Source organism: Thalassophryne amazonica, chromosome 18 (genome assembly GCF_902500255.1).
Source record: "Thalassophryne amazonica chromosome 18, fThaAma1.1, whole genome shotgun sequence".
Classification (NCBI taxonomy): domain Eukaryota; kingdom Metazoa; phylum Chordata; class Actinopteri; order Batrachoidiformes; family Batrachoididae; genus Thalassophryne; species Thalassophryne amazonica.
This window is the reverse complement of record NC_047120.1, coordinates 11,497,976-11,520,911: the sequence shown is the minus strand read 5'-3', so window position 1 is coordinate 11,520,911 and position 22,936 is coordinate 11,497,976. Positions and strand designations below refer to the sequence as shown.

Genomic DNA, 22,936 nt, shown 5'->3' with positions numbered 1-22,936 from the left:
TTTGGACCTGAGTTGCTGGCTGGTTGTGGTCCTCCATCATCCTCTCCATCAGCTTCTGCTGTCAGTGTTCTGTGTACAGATGAGCTGCTGGCTACAGGCTCAGCCTCTGTGCTCTCATCACTTTGGCTTTGATGAAGCTGTGATGACTGTGGTTTTTCATCATCATTTTCACTCTTCACAGGGACGGCAGTGAAACCAAACTTGGTGAGATCTGCCTCCTCCAGCTGCTGAAGCTGCTCTCCCTGCTGACTTATCCACAGCTTCTCTTCTTCTTTAATGTCCTCCTGGTCAACACTCAGATTCCATTCCTGGTGTTCAGGGAGAGTTTCTTCTTTAATCACCAACAACGGCTGCATGTCTGCAAAGAAAGAAATTAACAATACACTTCAATCAATTTCAATCACTTTTATTTATATAGTGCCAAATCACAACAAACAGTTGCCCCAAGGCGCTTTATATTGTAAGGCAAGGCCATACAATAATTACGGAAAAACCCCAACGGTCAAAACGACCCCCTGTGAGAAAGCACTTGGCAACAGTGGGAAGGAAAAACTCCCTTTTAACAGGAAGAAACCTCCAGCAGAACCAGGCTCAGGGAGGGGCAGTCTTCTGCTGGGACTGGTTGGGGCTGAGGGAGAGAACCAGGAAAAAGACATGCTGTGGAGGGGAGCAGAGATCAATCACTAATGATTAAATGCAGAGTGGTGCATACAGAGCAAAAAGAGAAAGAAACACTCAGTGCATCATGGGAACCCCCCAGCAGTCTAAGTCTATAGCAGCATAACTAAGGGATGGTTCAGGGTCACCTGATCCAGCCCTAACTATAAGCTTTAGCAAAAAGGAAAGTTTTAAGCCTAATCTTAAAAGTAGAGAGGGTGTCTGTCTCCCTGATCTGAATTGGGAGCTGGTTCCACAGGAGAGGAGCCTGAAAGCTGATGGCTGCCTCCCATTCTACTCTTACAAACCCTAGGAACTACAAGTAAGCCTGCAGTCTGAGAGCGAAGCGCTCTATTGGGGTGATATGGTACTATGAGGTCCCTAAGATAAGATGGGACCTGATTATTCAAAACCTTATAAGTAAGAAGAAGAATTTTAAATTCTATTCTAGAATTAACAGGAAGCCAATGCAGAGAGGCCAATATGGGTGAGATATGCTCTCTCCTTCTAGTCCCTGTCAGTACTCTAGCTGCAGCATTTTGAATTAACTGAAGGCTTTTCAGGGAACTTTTAGGACAACCTGATAATAATGAATTACAATAGTCCAGCCTAGAGGAAATAAATGCATGAATTAGTTTTTCAGCATCACTCTGAGACAAGACCTTTCTAATTTTAGAGATATTGCGTAAATGCAAAAAAGCAGTCCTACATATTTGTTTAATATGTGCTTTGAATGACATATCCTGATCAAAAATTACTCCAAGATTTCTCACAGTATTACTAGAGGTCAGGGTAATGCCATCCAGAGTAAGGATCTGGTTAGACACCATGTTTCTAAGATTTGTGGGGCCAAGTACAATAACTTCAGTTTTATCTGAGTTTAAAAGCAGGAAATTAGAGGTCATCCATGTCTTTGTCTGTAAGACAATCCTGCAGTTTAGCTAATTGGTGTGTGTCCTCTGGCTTCATGGATAGATAAAGCTGGGTATCATCTGCATAACAATGAAAATTTAAGCAATGCCATCTAATAATACTGCCTAAGGGAAGCATGTATAAAGTGAATAAAATTGGTCCTAGCACAGAACCTTGTGGAACTCCATAATTAACCTTAGTCTGTGAAGAAGATTCCCCATTTACATGAACAAATTGTAATCTATTAGATAAATATGATTCAAACCACCGCAGCGCAGTGCCTTTAATACCTATGGCATGCTCTAATCTCTGTAATAAAATTTTATGGTCAACAGTATCAAAAGCAGCACTGAGGTCTAACAGAACAAGCACAGAGATGAGTGCTCTGTCTGAGGCCATAAGAAGATCATTTGTAACCTTCACTAATGCTGTTTCTGTACTATGATGAATTCTAAAACCTGACTGAAACTCTTCAAATAGACCATTCCTCTGCAGATGATCAGTTAGCTGTTTTACAACTACCCTTTCAAGAATTTTTGAGAGAAAAGGAAGGTTGGAGATTGGCCTATAATTAGCTAAGATAGCTGGGTCAAGTGATGGCTTTTTAAGTAATGGTTTAATTACTGCCACCTTAAAAGCCTGTGGTACATAGCCAACTAATAAAGATAGATTGATCATATTTAAGATCGAAGCATTAAATAATGGTAGGGCTTCCTTGAGCAGCCTGGTAGGAATGGGGTCTAATAGACATGTTGATGGTTTGGATGAAGTAACTAATGAAAATAACTCAGACAGAACAATCTGAGAGAGAGTCTAACCAAATACCGGCATCACTGAAAGCAGCCAAAGATAACGATATGTCTTTGGGATGGTTATGAGTAATTTTTTCTCTAATAGTTAAAATTTTATTAGCAAAGAAAGTCATGAAGTCATTACTAGTTAAAGTTAAAGGAATACTCGGCTCAACAGAGCTCTGACTCTTTGTCAGCCTGGCTACAGTGCTGAAAAGAAACCTGGGGTTGTTCTTATTTTCTTCAATTAGTGATGAGTAGTAAGATGTCCTAGCTTTATGGAGGGCTTTTTTATAGAGCAACAGACTTTTTCCAGGCTAAGTGAAGATCTAAATTAGTGAGACGCCATTTCCTCTCCAACTTACGGGTTATCTGCTTTAAGCTACGAGTTTGTGAGTTATACCACGGAGTCAGGCACTTCTGATTTAAAGCTCTCTTTTTCAGAGGAGCCACAGCATCCAAAGTTGTCTTCAATGAGGATGTAAAACTATAGTCCATCAGAGTAAATGTAAATGTTATTAAGAAATGATCAGACAGAAGGGAGTTTTCAGGGAATACTGTTAAGTCTTCAATTTCCATACCATAAGTCAGAACAAGATCTAAGATATGATTCAAGTGGTGGGTGGACTCATTTACATTTTGAGCAAAGCCAATTGAGTCTAATAATAGATTAAATGCAGTGTTGAGGCTGTCATTCTCAGCATCTGTGTGGATGTTAAAATCGCCCACTATAATTATCTTATCTGAGTTAAGCACTAAGTCAGACAAAAGGTCTGAAAATTCACAGAGAAACTCACAGTAACGACCAGGTGGACGATAGATAATAACAAATAAAACTGGTTTTTGGGACTTCCAATTTGGATGGACAAGACTAAGAGTCAAGCTTTCAAATGAATTAAAGCGCTGTCTGGGTTTTTGATTAATTAATAAGCTGGAATGGAAGATTGCTGCTAATCCTCCGCCTCGGCTCGTGCTACGAGCATTCTGGCAGTTAGTGTGACTCGGGGGAGTTGACTCATTTAAACTAACATATTCATCCTGCTGTAACCAGGTTTCTGTAAGGCAGAATAAATCAATATGTTGATCAATTATTATATCATTTACTAACAGGGACTTAGAAGAGAGAGACCTAATGTTTAATAGACCACATTTAACTGTTTTAGTCTGTGGTGCAGTTGAAGGTGCTATATTATTTTTTCTTTTTGAATTTTTATCCCCACTCAGCTACTTAAAATAAAGTACTCAGCTACTTAAAATAAAGTAGCTGAGTGGTGAGTTTGACCTGATAACAGTAATACCCCCTTCACACTAGAGGCCAAATGAGGCGTAATGGGAACCCTGCCCCCTGTCTTCACCATCTCAGCATGCATGGTGATGACCATGCAGCCAGGCTGGCCCATCTGTGATTACCCATGTGATCTTTGTGACCAGCCAGCTGGTGAGGCAAATGTCAAGTCCACCCCATTATAGTAATAGTTATAGTCCACCTGATCCAGTGTCATTCCGCACACTGCACGCCAAGCGGCCAGGGACAGCTGGACGTGCGGACCCTCTGTATGGCCAGCCACTTCCACCTCCGTGTGGCTGGCTGATGTGTTCATGATGTGAGCGCATGATGATGTGAGCGACACTTCACATCTGTGCGGATCAGAGCTGCTCCAGGCAAGTGTTCTGCAGCAGCTGTGAACTTCGCTGGCCTGAGCTCTGGTCAGTGCACATGCAAGGGAGGGATGTTTGGATTTTTATAGCCTCTCTTTCTCCTCCTCTCCTCTTTTGCAAACCCCACATTTCTGCAAAGTTCCACATTTACACTATTCAGGTCGACATGTCACACTTGGTAGCAAACCCGGCTATTAATGTTCCCAAGTTACCAAGGAAAAGATCCGTAGTTTGGGTTGTTGATGGGAGCTTTACAAAATAATGTATTTTATTCATTGAATTCATGTTAATTTGAATTAATACTGCAGTGATGAATACTTTCTGGGAGTAAAGATAATTATTCTTCATCTGCTCATAACCAGAGCTGCTCTTACCCGTGTACAACAGGTTACTGATGTTGATCTTTTTCGTGCCAAGTGTTGGATCAAAATAAACCAAACCTCTATGTGCCAGAATAGACAAATCACTGCCACCAGAATCCTTTTGGTTACCTTGAATTCAAAGTCCTTGCTGATCTTGGACAAAGGGAGCCGAAACATTGAAGGTGGTGACGTCACTTTCCTTCAGGAATAAATAAACTGGACACTCCACATAATTTGGGGAAATTTTTTCATGTATCTTCATCAAAATCCTCCTCATCGTGTTGTGCAAGAATTCATAGAATCACTGGAGGAATACCAGGTGAAGAAAATATTTGACCATTACAATATGGCATAAACCAGTGGTTCTCAATCTTTTTACAATGAGTACCGCCTTATATACTCAACAAAAATATAAACGCAACACTTTTGGTTTTGCTCCCATTTTGTATGAGATGAACTCAAAGATCTAAAACTTTTTCCACATACACAATATCACCATTTCCCTCAAATATTGTTCACAAACCAGCCTAAATCTGTGATAGTGAGCACTTCTCCTTTGCTGAGATAATCCATCCCACCTCACAGGTGTGCCATATCAAGATGCTGATTAGACACCATGATTAGTGCACAGGTGTGCCTTAGACTGCCCACAATAAAAGGCCACTCTGAAAGGTGCAGTTTTGTTTTATTGGGGGGGGGGGGGGGGGTACCACTCAATATCTGGTGTGACCACCATTTGCCTCATGCAGTGCAACACATCTCCTTCGCATCATCCGTGAAGAGAACACCTCTCCAACGTGCCAAACGTCAGCAAATGTGAGCATTTGCCCACTCAAGTCGGTTACGACGACGAACTGGAGTCAGGTCGAGACCCCGATGAGGATGACGAGCATGCAGATGAGCTTCCCTGAGACGGTTTCTGACAGTTTGTGCAGAAATTCTTTGGTTATGCAAACCGATTGTTTCAGCAGCTGTCCGAGTGGCTGGTCTCAGACGATCTTGGAGGTGAACATGCTGGATGTGGAGGTCATGGGCTGGTGTGGTTACACATGGTCTGCGGTTGTGAGGCTGGTTGGATGTACTGCCAAATTCTCTGAAACGCCTTTGGAGACGGTTTATGGTAGAGACATGAACATTCAATACACGAGCAACAGCTCTGGTTGACATTCCTGCTGTCAGCATGCCAACTGCACGCTCCCTCAAATCTTGCAACATCTGTGGCATTGTGCTGTGTGATAAAACTGCACCTTTCAGAGTGGCCTTTTATTGTGGGCAGTCTAAGGCACACCTGTGCAATAATCATGGTGTCTAATCAGCATCTTGGTATGGCACACCTGTGAGGTGGGATGGATTATCTCAGCAAAGGAGAAGTGCTCACTATCACAGATTTAGACTGGTTTGTGAACAATATTTGAGAGAAATGGTGATATTGTGTATGTGGAAAAAGATTTAGGTCTTTGAGTTCATCTCATACAAAATGGGAGCAAAACCAAAAGTGTTGCATTTATATTTTTGTTGAGTGTAGAATATTTGGTTAGCCAAGTACCACCATTACAACTAGAATGAAAATAATTCACTCATCACTCACTCATCTTCAACCGCTTATCCAGAATCGGGTCACGGGGGCAACAGCTCCAGCAGAGGACCCCATATTTCCCTTTCCCAGGCCATGATGACCACCTCCGACTGGGGGATCCCGAGGTGTTCCCAGACAAGTGTGCAGATATAATTTCTCCACCTTGTCCTCGGTCTTCCCCAGGGTCTCCTCCCAGATGGACATGCTTGGAACACCTCCCTAGGGTGGCACCCAGGGGCATCCTTACCAGATGCCCAAACCACTTCAGCTGGCTCCTTTCAATGCGAAGGAGCAGCGGCTCTACTCCCAGCTCCCCACGGATGACTGAGCTTCTCACCCTATGTCTAAAGGAGATGCCAGCCACCCTCCTAAGGAAGCCCATTTCAGCCGCTTGTACCCGCGATCTTGTTCTTTCGGTAATGAGCCAACCCTCATGACCATAGCTGGGAGTAGGAATGAAGACTGACCAGCAGATCGAGAGCTTCACCTTTTGGCTCAGCTCCCTTTTCATCACAACAGTACGGTAGAGCGAATGCAATACCACCCCTGCTGTGCTGATTCTCCAGCCAATCTCACGGTCATTGTCCCTTCACTTGTGAACAAGACCCTGAGGTACTTGAACTCCTATACTTGGGGCAAGACCTCATTCCCTACCCAGAGTACGCAATCCATCAGTTTCCTGCTGAGAACCATGGCCTCAGATTTAGAGGTGCTGATCCTCATCCCAGCTGTTTTACGCTCAGCTGTAAACCAATCCACTGAGTGTTGGAGGTCATGGGCTGATGAAGCCAACAGGACCACATCATCTGCAAAAAGCAGCAATGAGACCCTGAGCCCACCAAACTGGAAACCCTCCTCCCCCTGACTACACATCGATATCCTGTCCATATAATAATATCACAAACAGGATTGGTGACAAGGCGCAGCCCTGGCGGAGGCAAACCCTCACTAGAAACAAATCCAACTTACTGCCAAGCACCTGAACACAGGTCTCGCTTTGTGAGTACAGAGATTGGATGGCCCCGAGAAGGGACCCCCTCACTCCATTCTCCCGCAGCATCTCCCACAGTACCTCCCGGGGTACCCGATCATACACCTTCTCCAAGTCCACAAAACACATGTTCCCAGGCACCCTCCAGGATCCTTGTGAAAGTAAAGAGCTGGTCGGTTGTTCCACAACCAGGACTGAACCCACATTGTTCCTCTTCAATCAGAGGTTCAACTCTTGGTCGAACCCTCCTTTCTAGAACTCTGGAGTACACTTTATCAGGGAGGCTGAGTAGTGTGATGCCCATGTAATTGGCACACACTCTCTGGTCCCCTTTTTTATATATGGGGACCACCACCCGAGTTTGCCACTTCTTAGGCAATGTCCCAGACCTCAACACAATGTTTAAGAAACTGGGGCTACAGTTATCGATTTAGTAATCTATTCTGTTGATTAATCAAGTAAAATAATTCAATTAAACTCAATTTATTTATAAATACTAATATAGCGCCAAATCACAACAAAGTCACCCCAAGGAACAGCTCACAATAACAGAACCTCCTCAACATGGGCGGGGTTGTCAGAGCAAACTGCTGTGATGTCAATTTACACACAACACAAACAAACAATGGAGGATTCTGTGTTTGCTGCTCTGTGAGTTTTTAAGAGAAAGCTGCAGGCGGCAAGACGAAACATGCTTGAAAAGTACAACAGGCTTTGGGAAGTCATACAAGAATATGAAGCCGAAGATGAGAAGATACAACCTGCTAGAGACAAAGCATGAGGGTAAGCTAATCACTAGCTTCCTAACTAGGTCGTAAATAATAAGTAATAACTGCAGGCTGCCGCTATTGAGTATTAAAATTGTGGCTGTCAAAATAATCAGTCACACTTTGCTCCATTCTGTTTAGACGTCAGTGACTTGATGAAATAAAGAGTTGTTTCTGAGAGCAATAACTGGGTTAGATGTCAATACTTTTATACCAAACTAACTTGCTCTGATAATTTATTGTTAAATCTCAAATGTGGGAGTTTGTGCGTTTACTGACGTTCATTCACAAAATGTTGGTTTGGTTTTAATGACCGTGAATTAACGTTGTTACTGAACTCGAACAGGCTTAAAACCCATTAACAAGTTTGATTTATGTTTTTCATTCAGATTTGAATGTTCAATGGACAGATTTAAATATTCATTATTAAAAGGAGTCATATTGTGCAGAATCAGCCTCCAAACTCCCAAAATTCTGTTTTTACAGACAGTCTAAATATTACAGCCTTTTATTGTCATTGTACATATACATATAATTAGGGAATAACCCCCTTGTGTCTGATGATTTGCGGACGTTTATGCTGATTATATGGGTATGTGAGTTTAACGGATATTTCATCATCAGACACAAGGGGGTTTATTCCCATTCTAATCCAATTCTATCATTTGCACGGTTTATTGTTCTGTAGGTAATTCGGTTGGCGAGGCTTACCATGAGGCAGCGAGCATCACTCTAACAGAGGTCAGGGCGCAGAGTAATCCATCAAATGTGAAAATCCATTAAATGGTAAATTTGCATCAGAATCCACATCAATACTTTTGTATGGTAGCTTAAATTCACCCATTTTGGCGGTGGCGGTACGTGCCTTTTTCTTGCTTTCAGAGCTAATAGCTAGCAGCCGGTGTTCTGTCGAATTGTGCGTCCCGTGAGTTCCACGTCCTGACAGTACTGCGCATGCGCAGTTGCACGTGGAGGACAGGTATGACATTCGACAGTAATGACATCTCTTTAGAACACCGGTCAGGGCGTGGTGTAAAGAGGGCCTTTCACACCAGATGCTTTGGAAGCGTCAGAGAACGCCTCCCTATGTGTCGTGACGTCAGTCGCATGACATCAACGCCTCCCAACGCCCCCATCGCGTCGTGACATCACATCGGATGTGGCAAGGGGGCAGAGATTTTCACTCTGATTTTTTTCCCCCCAGAGGAAAGCTGAGCGATCACCATGTTAGATTTCTGTCGATGAACCACGAAAAAGCTTTAAAAAAAAACACAACAGTAGAACGATTCTCCCATCACTCTGCTGGGAGAAGCTTTTTTTCCAGCTACTTTTCAAAATGATGTGAGCCGAGGGAGGTCTGACAACTTGGTGGGATATCCATTGAACCGCAGCAGCAGGCCGACCCACACGAAGCAGCCGGGGTTCAAGCCTCATTCCTGGGGAGAGTGAGGCAGGCAGCAGGGGTGATGGAACAAACCCACTCAGTCTGAAATTCCTCACTTTTGGATATTTTAAAATGCAGAGTTTAAGCAACGGAGCTTACTTCAGCAAATTTTCCGAGATGAGAATAATTTAAAAATAAATTGTGACGTGCACTTCTGATGGTTTAATGTTTGACTATCTTTAGCTTAGCCTTTTAGCTGCAGAGTCACAGTCCAGCTGAGTCCACCACAGACATCGAAGCTGCAGAGACTTTGGTTAAATGCCCTGAGAGACCAGCAAAACAACACCTGTTTCTATGATTCTTAAAAAAAAGCAACTATTTTATTTTTAAAAAGCTGTTTTATTTTATATTTTAACATTAAGTGAATGGATCATTAAACATGTCCGTGAAGTCCAAAGTTCAGTCAAAAGACATTTGCACAGGTAGAAGAAGCCCTGCCCTGGTTGTGCATAATTTTAAAACATTCACAAATCACTAGAATAGTCAGATTCAAATTTTAGAAAGTGCTCTGTCCTGACTGCAATATTAAAATCAATCACATAGCCAATGAGGACATAATTAAATGTTGAAATGACTAAATTAAAAAGTGATGGCATCATGAGGTTTATCTTGCATTAACAATCACACTGCAGTCATTGTTAAAATATTTCCAGTTGCATTTATAATAAGCATTTGTATTTATTGACATTGTCTGTTTTTCTGGTTGAAATTAGATATGAATAATCTAAGAGACAAAAAATGAACAAATTTCCATGCTATTTTATTTGTCTAAAAAGTTCTCCCACGTAGAAATCATGGAGGAGTCTGAAATTTTCATCTTAGGTGCATGTCCACTGTGAGAGACATAATAAAAATAAAAAAAATCCAGAAATCACAATGTACTCGTATGATTTTTTTTTTTTATTTTTTTTTTTTAAACTGTTGCAAATAAGTATTTCAACACCTGTGAAAATCAATGTTAGTATTTGGTACAGTAGCCTTTGTTTGCAATTACAGAGGTCAAACGTTTCCTGTAGTTTTTCACCAGGTTTGCACACACTGCAGCAGGGATTTTGGCCCATTCCTCCACACAGATCTTCTCTAGATCAGCCAGGTTACTGGTCTGTCACTGAGAAACACAGGGTTTGAGCTCTCTCCAAAGATTTTCTATTGGGTTTAGGTCTGGAGACTGGCTAGGCCACTCTAGAACCTTGATATAATTCTTACAAAGCCACTTGGTTATCCTGACTGTGTGCTTCAGGTCACTGTCATGTTCGAAGACCCATCCACCACAACCCATCTTCAATGCTCTAACAGAGGGAAGGAGGTTGTTCCCCAAACTCTCGCAATACATGGCCCCGGTCATCCTCTCCTTAATACAGTGGAGTCGTCCTGTCCCCCAAAGCATGATGCTTCCACCCCCATGCTTCACAGTAGGGATGGTGTTTCTGGGATGGTACTCAGCATTCTTCTTCCTCCAAACACAGCGAGTGGAATTAAGACCAAAACGTTTTATTTTGGTCTCATCTGACCACTTAACTTTCTCCCATGACTCCTCTGGATCATCCAAATGGTCATGGGCAAACTTAAGACGGGCCAGGACGTGTGCTGATTTAAGCAGGGGAACCTTCCGTGCCATGCACGATTTAGTCTTAGTGTTTTACCCACAGTAACCTTGGAAACAGTGGTGCCAGCTCTCTTCAGGTCATTGACCAGCTCCTCCCGTGCAGTTCTGGGCTGATTCCTCACCTTTCTTAGGATCACTGGTACGCCACGAGGTGGGATCTTGCATGGAGCCCCAGTCCGAGGGAGACTGACAGTCATGTTTAGCTTCTTCCATTTTCTAATAATTGCTCCAACAGTTGACCTTTTTTCATCAAGCTGCCTGGCAATTGCGCCGTAGCCCTTTCCAGCCTTGTGGAGGTCTACAATTTTGTATCTAGTGTCTTTGGTCTTAGCCATGTTACTAGTTGGAGTCTTACTGATTGTGTGGGGTGGACAGGTGTCTTTATTCAGCTAACGACCTCAAATAGGTGCTTCTAATTTGGAATAATAAGTGGAGTGGAGGTGGACTTTTGGGAGGCAGACTAACAGGTCTTTGAGGGCCAGAATTTCTGCTGATTGGCAGGTGATGAAATACTTATTTGCAGCAGTAACATGCAAATAAATTAAAAAAAAAAAAAAAAAAAAAAAAAAAAACATACATTGTGACTTCCGGATTTTTTTTTTTTTTTTTTTTTTTTTTGGATTATGTCTCTCACAGTGGACATGTACCTAAGATGAAAATTTCAGACACCCTACATGATTTCTAAGTGGGAGAACTTCAAATACCTATTTTCCTCACTGTATATATATATATATATATATATATATATATATATAAATTTTAATTACAAGTGTTCTAAACTTTTTTTATAGTAATCAAATTAATTTTGAGGTTGAAAAAACATTTGCAAGGATTTTTCTTCAGAAAACTGCTCTGTATAAATGAGCAGTCCTGTGACACGTTTCTGTTTTGTAGAGCTCAGTGGTTTCTGCCACTAGTCTTCCATGTTGATGAATGCTCAAAGAACACCTGTTTGGAACATTCCACAAGTGAACAGGTTAATTAGAAACAGGTGAGTGTCATGATTGGGTATAAAAGGAGCATTCCCAAAGGCTCAGCTGTTCACAAGCAAAGATGGGGCGAGGATCACCACTTTGTGAACAACTGCATGAAAAAAAAAGTTTAAGAACATTGTTTCTCAATGTTCAATTGCAAGGAATTTAGGGATTCCATCATCTACAGTCCATAATATAATCAGATATAATCACCATAGTTTCATCTGCCTCCAGCTGCAGGTCCTTGATTTTGTTCACAAAATCTTGTGTGTTCTCCACATGGTGGTCTTAGTTACCCACTAGAGGAGCCAAAATCCACTTGAGGTGCTTGGCCAAATTGTATGTGATGGAATCTGTGCTACATACAATAGGCCTGAGTGGCACGTCCTGTTTGTGGATTTTGGGCAGTCCATAGATGCATGGAGTGGCATCCCCCGGGTACAGTCTGTAGTATGTTTGCCTGTCAATGAGTCCCTCTTCCTCCAGGTTCTGGAGGCAGCTAATGATTTTCTTCTTATAGCCACTCGTGGGGTCTCTCTTCAGACGTTCGTATGTACTGGAGTCATTGAGCAAGTTGTTGATCTTGGCCTCGTAGTCCGATGTGTTCAGGACCACCGTGCATCTGCCTTTATCTGCTGGCAGGCTAAGGATGCTTTGGTCCTTCTGCAGTGCTGCCAAAGCTTTCTGTTTTTCTCCTGTGATGTTGGACGGAGGAGGCTTAGCACTGTTAAGCGCTGCTGTGACTCTTAGTCTGAGGTCCCCAGCGTCTGACTCTGACAAACTGTTGTGTTTAATGGATGACTCTACTGCAGTGATGTAATCTACTGTCGGTATATGTTTAGGGGTCACTGAGAAATTTAGTCCTTTGGTGAGCACATCCTTTTCTGTCTGTGTAAGAACCCTGTCGGACAGATTCTTTACCCAATTTTCCCTGTTGTCACTAATTTGTCTGGGTGTATCTTTAAAACTACTCCCACTGAAAGTACGCCTTTTCTGCACTAAAAGGTTGTGAAACTTCCTGATTTGCCACTCCTTACTTTTTAAATGCTCAGCCATTTGAATTTTAACTATGAACTTTGTGATCTTATTATGGGCCTCTTCCCCCACTAAGGTTTCTTAATACTTATTTCATGCAATAAAATGGAAATTAATAATTCAAAAATCATACAATGTGATTTCTGGATTTTTTTGTTTAGATTCTGTCTCTCACAGTTGAAGTGTACCTACGATAAAAATGACAGACCTCTCCATTCTTTGTAGGTGGGAAAACCTGCAAGACTGACAGGGGATCAAATAACTTATTTTCCCCACTGTATATATCGTATCTGGGAAATACTTTTTGGAACTAAAAATGGGATTCCACCAATGGGATAAGTAACGCTAAATGTGCTTTCCAACAGACTACGCATTATGTCAGAAAAAAACTTACCATCGTCACCTCCCGCAGTCATCCTGCCTCCTGTTGCTCGCCAGTCTGTGTCACTAAACGGTGTCCCTGTGGTTGAACCGTTTCCAGCCCTTACGGTCCAGCCTACTCGGGCCGTTGTGGTCCTGTAATCACTTTTAAGCTTTTTCAGATTTTCTCTGTGTTGCTGTAACGTCTGGTACCCATGCGTGGCCAAAAACTGGGAGATCATATTTCGGATCGCTTCATCCAGCTCTCTCTTCTGCCACCAAACACAGAAACGTCCGCAACTCATCCACGGACCACAGTGTGGTTTTGTGTGAGAAGAAAATAAAGAAAACTCTGCGTGAAATGAAAGAAAAGCATAGTCACTGTAACACCGCTGCGAGTACTGAAAATGGCGGGTTTGTGTCAGACGTCGCACTCATGACTCCTCCAGTGATGACATTCCTTGACCAATCAGTGGCGTTGACGTACATTTTAGTATCGGCTCGGCTCACTTGGAACCTCTCCTGAGCAGATACCAAAAGAAGCACCAGGTACGATCCTTAATGGAAAAGCCAAAAAAAAAACAAAAAACCCAACAACAACAACAAAAAAACAAACAAACAAGTAGAGTCGAGCCAAGTAGTGCTAGTTCTGCGTACTGGAAAAGGGCCATTATTAGTTACATTACTTATTAGTTCCAAGATGTCGGCAGCTTCTAATAAAGTATAAACTGTATAAAGCAACCAAAAAAGTAACTAATAAAGTAACTTTTCAATGTTAATTTGGCAACACTGTGATGGGGTGCCTGTAACTATAGTTACGTGCATCAGTTCTAAACCATCAGCTCTAAGCCTGTCATGCTTCCTGGCCTGACCTGAAGACAGCTGCTAGCACCACTCATGCTAACAGGCTAAGTGGACTGCTATCACAGAACCAAAGATTGTTCTGTTAAAGACTGTTTCTGGAACCAGACCTACATCACAGCCTCTCTTTTGCAAACCCACAATTCCACATTTACACTATTCAGGTCGACATGTCACACCTGGTAGCAAAGCCGGTGTCGCAGACCGAATGGTCCCCCCTAAAAATTGATCTGCCCTGCCTTCACTGCGTATGCATCATTAGCTGCAGTTCAAGGATTATCACCTAGTTTCTGCTTAAAACTGCACTCCAGTCATTATTTATCTCAGTGACAGATATCTGAAGCTTTTGCACAACAATCATTACCACATAAATTCAGCATTATTTCACCATAAAAGACAGAGGAAGCCATCAGAGGGCCGCGGCTACACGATGCGTTCACTGCACATCAGTCAATTCAAAGCATCACAGAGTTTTTCCTCGTTTCTGCTTAAAATGGCCTTGTTTCTGCGTAAAACTGACTTTAGAATGATTCAAGATGTTTTACCTTGTCATCTGATGGTTAATTACCACATTAATCCATTTGAACACTTTGGGTGAAGAGACTGTGTTAAACGAGTGGCTGAGCTCCAAATTGACGCATGCGCAGTGGAGGCAGGGCGGACCGATTTTTATGGGGAGGACCGTTCGGTCTGCAACACTGGCTATTAATGCTACCAAGTTACCAAGGACCAAGGAAAAGGAGGAATACCCAAAGAGCAATATAAAGTCTCAGTAACACAAACAAAGCTGAGTGAACAAACCTATTCTTTCGAAGAGATTTGGAGGATTAAAAACAGCATCCAGCCCTTTACCTCTTTTGTTCTCTTCTTTTAAATGACACATTTCTTCTTCCTGGTCTGTGATCATTCCTTCATCAGCAGGTGTGTGCTGTAGTTTCAATATGTACGTCAGCTGCTGGACTCCAGACATGTTTGTAGAAAGACTTTAAAACACAGAAATGAAAGAAAGTCAACGACCAAGTGGAGAAAAGACTAAGGCTGATTTAATCATCTGCTGCTGTTCTGCTGCCCAATCACAAGTGTGAGACAACACCGAAATGTCCCTGTGCTAGGACAGACATCCTAAAACAGGAGACACCAACACTGATCCCAGAGATCACCTGATGTGCACGTTTTCCTTATGTACAGTGGGGCAAAAAAGTATTTAGTCAGCCCGATTGTGCAAGTTCTTCTACTAAGAAAGATGAGAGAGGTCTGTAATTTTCAACATAGGTATACTTCAATTATGAGAGACAAAATGAGAAAAAAAAAAAATCCAGAAAATCACACTGTAGGATTTTTAAAGAATTTATTTGTAAATTATGGTGGAAAATAAGTATTTGGTCACCCACAAACAAGCAAGATTTCTGGCTCTCACAGACCTGTAACAACTTCTTTAAGAAGCTCTTCTGTCCTCCACCTGTTACCTGTATTAATGGCATCTGTTAGAACTAGTTATCTGTATAAGAGACCTGTCCACAGCCTCAAACAGTCAGACTCCAAACTCAATCATGGCCAAGACCAAAGCGCTGTCGAAGGACACCAGGAAGAAAATTGTAGATGTGCGCCAGGCTGGGAACAGTGAATCTACAATAGTCAAGCAGGTTGGTGTGAATAAATCAACTGTGGGAGCAATTGTAAGAAAATGGAAAACATACAAGGCCATTGATAATCTCCCTCGATCTGGGGCTCCACGCAAGATGTCATCCCGTGAGGTCAAAATGATCATGAAAACGGTGAGCAAAAATCCCAGAACTACACGGAGGGACCTGACGAATGACCTACAGAGAGCTGGGACCAAAGTAATAAAGGCTACACACTACACAGAGAGGGACTCAGATCTTTGCCAGAGAGCATATGGATGACCCAGAAGAGGATTAGGAGAATATCATGTGATCGGATGAAACCAAAATAGAACATTTTGGTAAAAACTCAACTCGTAATGTTTGGAGGAATAACAATGCCGAGATGCATTCCAAGACCATATCTACTGTGAAGTATGGGGGTGGAAACAACATGCTTTGGGGCTCTTTTTCTGCAAAGGGGACAGGGCGACAAATCCGTGTTAAGGGAAGAATGAATGTGGCCATGTATCATGAGATTTTGTTGAGGGAGTTGAAAGTCTATGTTGCCCAGCAACAGCTCTAGAGGAGATCTGCATGGAGGAATGGACCAAAATACCAGCTATAGTGTGTACAAACCTTTTGAAGACTTACAGGAAATGTTTGACCTCTGTCATTGCCAACAAAGATTATGTTGCAAAGTACTGAGTTGAACTTTTGTTATTGACCAAAATCAAACTGAGATGGTGCTAAAATGAAGTGTTCTGAACTTATACTGTCAGTTATCAGGGAGAGAAATGAAGACAATGAGAGATTGTCCCCATTTTGTGGCAAACTAACGGGACAATTTCATTTACAATACGACATTGTAAATGTCTGCAAATTCAAATGTTTCATAAGATGTCAAAAATTTTGAGTTTCCAGGGATGAAAGTGGTGAAAAACAAAAAAAGCTGAAGCCGAAAATTATGAGGGGGCATGGCACCCCCCAGAAATTTTTGAATTCGAGAAGCTCTAAGATGCAATCTGAGGCTATTCCAGAGAATAAATTTCAGTGAGTGCAGCACCTATTTTGGTGAGAAAAAAAAACTCAATTTTCCTTGTTCAAAGTCACTCTTCTTTTTCTCACAAGAATTTATAAATATATCTTTTCAACATAAAGTAACAACTTTACTTCACCTGTACTACATAAATATACTTCAACCTACTTCTAAATTTTTTGACCTGCCATCGAAAGATACAATCGGTTTGACCACCTCTGGTCTTGTCTTTACATCTTTGAAAAGTGGATGGACACTAGGGCTGCAGCTAGCGAATATTTTTGGAATTGAGCATTCTATCGATTAATCGGATAAAAAGTACTTTTGTGTTTTTAAACAATATTGGTAGTGGCAGTGTTCTCTCTAAGCAATGGCACAGTATTGCTGTGCCATCATGCAGATTTTTAAGTTTAAGGTGTTCACTCTCTCTCTGTGTGTGTTTTCCCAGGTAATTATTATTTTTTCACATTATTAAGTTTTGGAGCTTTGCCAAACCATAAGCCCAGGCGGTGTGTGAACTCTTCAGTCTGTGGACAGGACATTCTTTTTTTTTCTTGTTGCACATTTCAGTTGCACTTTTTATTATTGTGATTTATTCAGTGTATATTTATACATGCTGTACAGAGAGCAGCTCAAACCAAAGTCAAATTCCTTGTTTTCTGTAGATACTTGGCAAATAACAAAGCCTAATGAAAAAACAGCTGTGGAGTGCAATGTTTCCACAACAGCTGCACTGATAAATTAACCCTACAGCCTGTTGATAAAAACTCTCATCAAATCTGAATATAGGCTTCTTTTTTTGGAATAGTTAACTGCCGAAATCTGTAACTTTCAAATTGGTGGTGATATATCATGTTTCAGTAGGCCGCTGAAGTTTTTTTAAGGGGAAGATGTATTGTCCAAACGGACAAAAATTACATTTATTTTTAATCCAAAAATCCCTTCGGGAGGAAAATTATGGCCCTTTTAAGGGTAGGGGTTAAAGGGGCCAAAACAGTGACATAGTCAAAATAGGTGGCGCTTGAAGTCACAACTTTTGGCATTTTGGGCTACATTTGGGACCCTCCCAAGGCCTGCTCCCTGAATAAGCCTTGCTCATTTATGCATATTTGGATACACTGGGACAACTTCTTTCCAAATTTGGATAAATGGTGGTGGCTTAGTTAGCGGGATTTTGCATAGGTGGCGCTCTTTATGTTAAGAACGCGATATTTGGCAATTTTCATTTGGCCGTATCTCAGTGCGCCCCCTATGGATTTCAGTGAAACTTGTTTTATTATGTTCCTCTATATCGCTGCTATTCAGAATAAAGATATCAGGAAGGCATTTTGCCTCATTAACCCTCCTTGTGCTAAAATGTTCACACCAGATCACACTCCAGTTAATCAAGAAAGACAAAATGTTGGTTCTCTGACACTTCCTGTTAGCGATTAATATCACCTTGAGCAGATGGAATCAGTTAATCAGTGAAAATCACCTGGTGGAGTCAGTGGCTGCAAAGAAAACCTGCACCCTCTTGACCCTTTCTGGAACAAGTTGCCCACCCCTGTACTACAGCTTTAAACAAAGCTTCGAGGCAAAGAATTTGTAATCAAATTACTCAATCATTTCAGCCCTAATGGACACCATACGTGTCAGACTCGCAACACTCAGCTGTGTTGTGAATGTGATACATGGAGAATTGTTGTTGATCTACTTCATCCAACACAGAACTCTGGTGGGAGGAGCTCAGCACTCCCCTTTCACTGCGCATGTGTCACTTCGGAGTATCAACAATGATTCACCAATTATCACCTCGTTTCTGCTTAAAACTGCACTCCAGTCATCCAGTCTATCTTTATTAGTTTGCTATGTACCACAGGCTTTTAAGGTGGCAGTAATTAAACCATTACTTAAAAAGCCATCACTTGACCCAGCTATCTTAGCTAATTATAGGCCAATCTCCAACCTTCCTTTTCTCTCAAAAATTCTTGAAAGGGTAGTTGTAAAACAGCTAACTGATCATCTGCAGAGGAATGGTCTATTTGAAGAGTTTCAGTCAGGTTTTAGAATTCATCATAGTACAGAAACAGCATTAGTGAAGGTTACAAATGATCTTCTTATGGCCTCAGACAGTGGACTCATCTCTGTGCTTGTTCTGTTAGACCTCAGTGCTGCTTTTGATACTGTTGACCATAAAATTTTATTACAGAGATTAGAGCATGCCATAGGTATTAAAGGCACTGCGCTGTGGTAGTTTGAATCATATTTATCTAATAGATTACAATTTGTTCATGTAAATGGGGAATCTTCTTCACAGACTAAGGTTAATTATGGAGTTCCACAAGGTTCTGTGCTAGGACCAATTTTATTCACTTTATACATGCTTCCCTTAGGCAGTATTATTAGACGGCATTGCTTAAATTTTCATTTTTACGCAGATGATACCCAGCTTTATCTATCCATGAAGCCAGAGGACACACACCAATTAGCTAAACTGCAGGATTGTCTTACAGACATAAAGACATGGATGACCTCTAATTTCCTGCTTTTAAACTCGGATAAAACTGAAGTTATTGTACTTGGCCCCACAAATCTTAGAAACATGGTGTCTAACCAGATCCTTACTCTGGATGGCATTACCCTGACCTCTAGTAATACTGTGAGAAATCTTGGAGTCATTTTTGATGAGGATATGTCATTCGATGCGCATATTAAACAAATATGTAGGACTGCTTTTTTGCATTTGCGCAATATCTCTAAAATTAGAAAGGTCTTGTCTCAGAGTGATGCTGAAAAACTAATTCATGCATTTATTTCCTCTAGGCTGGACTATTGTAATTCATTATTATCAGGTTGTCCTAAAAGTTCCCTGAAAAGCCTTCAGTTAATTCAAAATGCTGCAGCCAGAGTACTAACGGGGACTAGAAGGAGAGAGCATATCTCACCCATATTGGCCTCTCTTCATTGGCTTCCTGTTAATTCTAGAATAGAATTTAAAATGCTTCTTCTTACTTATAAGGTTTTGAATAATCAGGTCCCATCTTATCTTAGGGACCTCATAGTACCATATCACCCCAATAGAGCGCTTCGCTCTCAGACTGCAGGCTTACTTGTAGTTCCTAGGCTTTGTAAGAGTAGAATGGGAGGCAGAGCCTTCAGCTTTCAGGCTCCTCTCCTCTGGAACCAGCTCCCAATTCAGATCAGGGAGACAGGCACCCTCTCTACTTTTAAGATTAGGCTTAAAACTTTCCTTTTTGCTAAAGCTTATAGTTAGGGCTGGATCAGGTGACCCTGAACCATCCCTTAGTTATGCTGCTATAGACATAGACTGCTGGGGGGTTCCCATGATGCACTGAGTGTTTCTTTCTCTTTTTGCTCTGTATGCACCACTCTGCATTTAATCATTAGTGATTGATCTCTGCTCCCCTCCACAGCATGTCTTTTTCCTGGTTCTCTCCCTCAGCCCCAACCAGTCCCAGCAGAAGACTGCCCCTCCCTGAGCCTGGTTCTGCTGGAGGTTTCTTCCTGTTAAAAGGGAGTTTTTCCTTCCCATTGTCGCCAAGTGCTTGCTCACAGGGGATCGTTTTGACCGTTGGGGTTTTTACGTAATTATTGTATGGCCTTGCCTTACAATATAAAGCGCCTTGGGGCAACTGTTTGTTGTGATTTGGCGCTATATAAATAAAATTGATTGATTGATTGATTGATCTACGAGGTCTGTTAGAAAACTATCCGACCTTTTTATTTTTTTAAAAAACTATATGGATTTGAATCGTGCGCTTGCATCAGCCAAGCTTGAACCTTCGTGCGCATGCGTAAGTTTTTTCACGCCTGTCGGTTGCGTCATTCGCCTGTGGGCAGGCTTTGAGTGAGCACTGGTCCACCCCCCTCGTCGGATTTTCATTGTCACGGAAATGGCTGCGCGATTGGAGCAGTGCTGAATCAAATTTTTCCAGAAACTGTGAGAGACAGCCAGGTGGAAACCATTCGGAACATTCAGACGGCTTTCGGTGAGGATACTCTCGGCGTCACACAGATTAAGGAGCATTACAACCGAATTAAAGACGGCCCACAGCGATGGAGGGCGCGCCGCGCTCCGATCGGCCATCGACAGGCTGAAATGACCAGATCATTTCCAAAGTGAAGGCTGTGTTGATCCGGGACGTCGTCTGACTACCTGAGAAATTGCAGAAGAGGTGTACATCACCACTTTTGCGGCACATTCCACTGTTACAGGAGATTTTGTAATGAAAGACGTGCGGAGGAATTCGCGCGTCGGCACGGAGCCGCAATGGCGCACAACAAAGAGCACGTCCGTGTTGGAAACCATTTCCACATAATGTACGGGACAGCGATCATAGCATGACAGCAGCACGTCTCACACTCGCTCTCTCAGTCTGACTCTCTACACCCAAAGCGATCAAATGGAATAATGCGATTATTAACCATCAGATGACAATGTCAAACCTCTTTAACATTTTAAAGTCAGTTTTAATTAAAAAGAGGCAGTTTACGCAGAAACGGGCCAGTCTTAAGGAGAAATGAGGAGATAAGCTGCTAACGCTCCGCCATGCCGCAGGGGGAGTGCCGAGTCCCTGATATCGGTCAGAGAGTAGAGGTGGGCGATACCGGGAATTTTGGTATTGATCCGACAGCAAGTAAATACAGGCCCAGTATCGCCGATATCGATACCGATAATTTTCATATTTCAGCTTCATAGATCCAAAGGATCCAAAAGAGCTAGGATAGAATTTCGGCAAACATTGTACGCGACAACAAAATACTTTATTATCACAATCAACATTTTTGTTTAAAAAAATATCACTCAATACAACTTAAAATCTCCTGAGGTAGAGGTCTGACAAACCACAATACAAGGGTGCGCTGCTCTGTGTTGTGTGACGCAACGCAGCGCTGCTCTTACAGAGAGTAAACTTTGATGAATCTGAGGGCGCAGCAGTCAGTGCGTGCGGGAGAGAACAAGGCTTGAGTATCGAGCTTTTTACATAAGGATCGTTCATACCAGCATTGGTGTCGATATTAGGATCGATCCGCCCACTTCTATCAGAGAGTAGACATGGACACGCAGGAACAGTTCAGAGCCTTTATATGCAGATTTGTTGCCTAACAGATGAACTTGAATGGCTCAGCAGGGTGCAAAGTATTTGGAATGAAACATCCATAAACCACTGAATGGTCTGAATTAATAGTTTGGATGAATGGAGGAATTAATGGTTTTTGCAAGACAGAAACACGAATAAAACAATGTGATTTTCGTTACAAATCCTAAACACACGGTTCTTATTAACACAGTAACATCAGATAAACAACAATAACTGCAGTACTATGTAAGTATAATACGCGTAACAGTAGTTTGCTGAACTTATTTAACATAAAAAATAGAAATCGTTAAAGAGCACATAGCGGCTAGTTAGCGTAGCCCTTAGTCAATAATACCAAATAACTTAAAACATCCCCACGCAACATCCATCCAAGCTAGATAAAACAGAAAACCCTCTGCAAATAGGTAACTCACCCTGTTCACGAAGGAATTATACTTTAAAAGCAGCGTTGTTGACGTCAAAAAATAACTCTGGTCCACCGCTAACCCGACCGAAGCTAACAGGGCATTGGGGCTGCCCGAATCGATGCCTGACCAAAATAACATAACAGATACAACAAGTAAAGGAAATTTACACTGATCTCAAAAATAACACAGGTGCCTATACATACATTTGGATTACTTGTAATCGGATTACTTGGCAATTTTATTTATTTATTTATTTATTGGTATGAATGACATCAAGTGTCTGGACTGGAGTGGACAGAAATTTACACGGATATTTGCAATTTCAGTCCGATTTCCGATATTATGCATCTCTGTGGATGCATTGGCTGTCATTCATACCAAAATAAATTTTAAAAACTGTAGAATAAGTGTCTGAATAAGTAACTGAATAAGTTTCTGGACTGGATTGGACACATCATCACAGTTTCTGCCAGATTTACAGTTGTAACCCAATTTTTTCAGTTAAAACCTATATTTATCATCTCCTTGGACCAAATGAATGCCATTCTGACCAAAAAAGAAACAAAATATTTTTCAGCCTAATAAGTGTCTGGACTGGGCAGATATTCAGACAGATATGAACAATTTCTTACCAATTTCCTACATTATGCATCTCTGTGGATCCACTGGATGTCGTTCATCCAATGTATCCAATCGATTCATCCACAGGGGTCCGTCTTCCACAGGGGTCCGTCATTACAAAGGGCCGTCTGAGGCCCCCTACTTTTCTTCCTTTATATAGTACCCCTT

The 22,936-nt window shown here is 41.8% G+C and overlaps 1 long non-coding RNA gene across 1 annotated transcript; it reads right to left on the bottom strand.

Annotated features, from left to right (window-relative positions):
* Positions 1 to 320: 320 nt before the first annotated feature.
* Positions 321 to 22,246, bottom strand: LOC117530347. The gene is made up of 3 exons (XR_004566336.1): positions 22,154 to 22,246; positions 14,848 to 14,978; positions 321 to 358 (listed from the first exon to the last, which is right to left on the bottom strand). It is a non-coding gene; the product is annotated as an uncharacterized LOC117530347 (long non-coding RNA).
* Between the last annotated feature and the right edge of the window lie 690 nt (positions 22,247 to 22,936).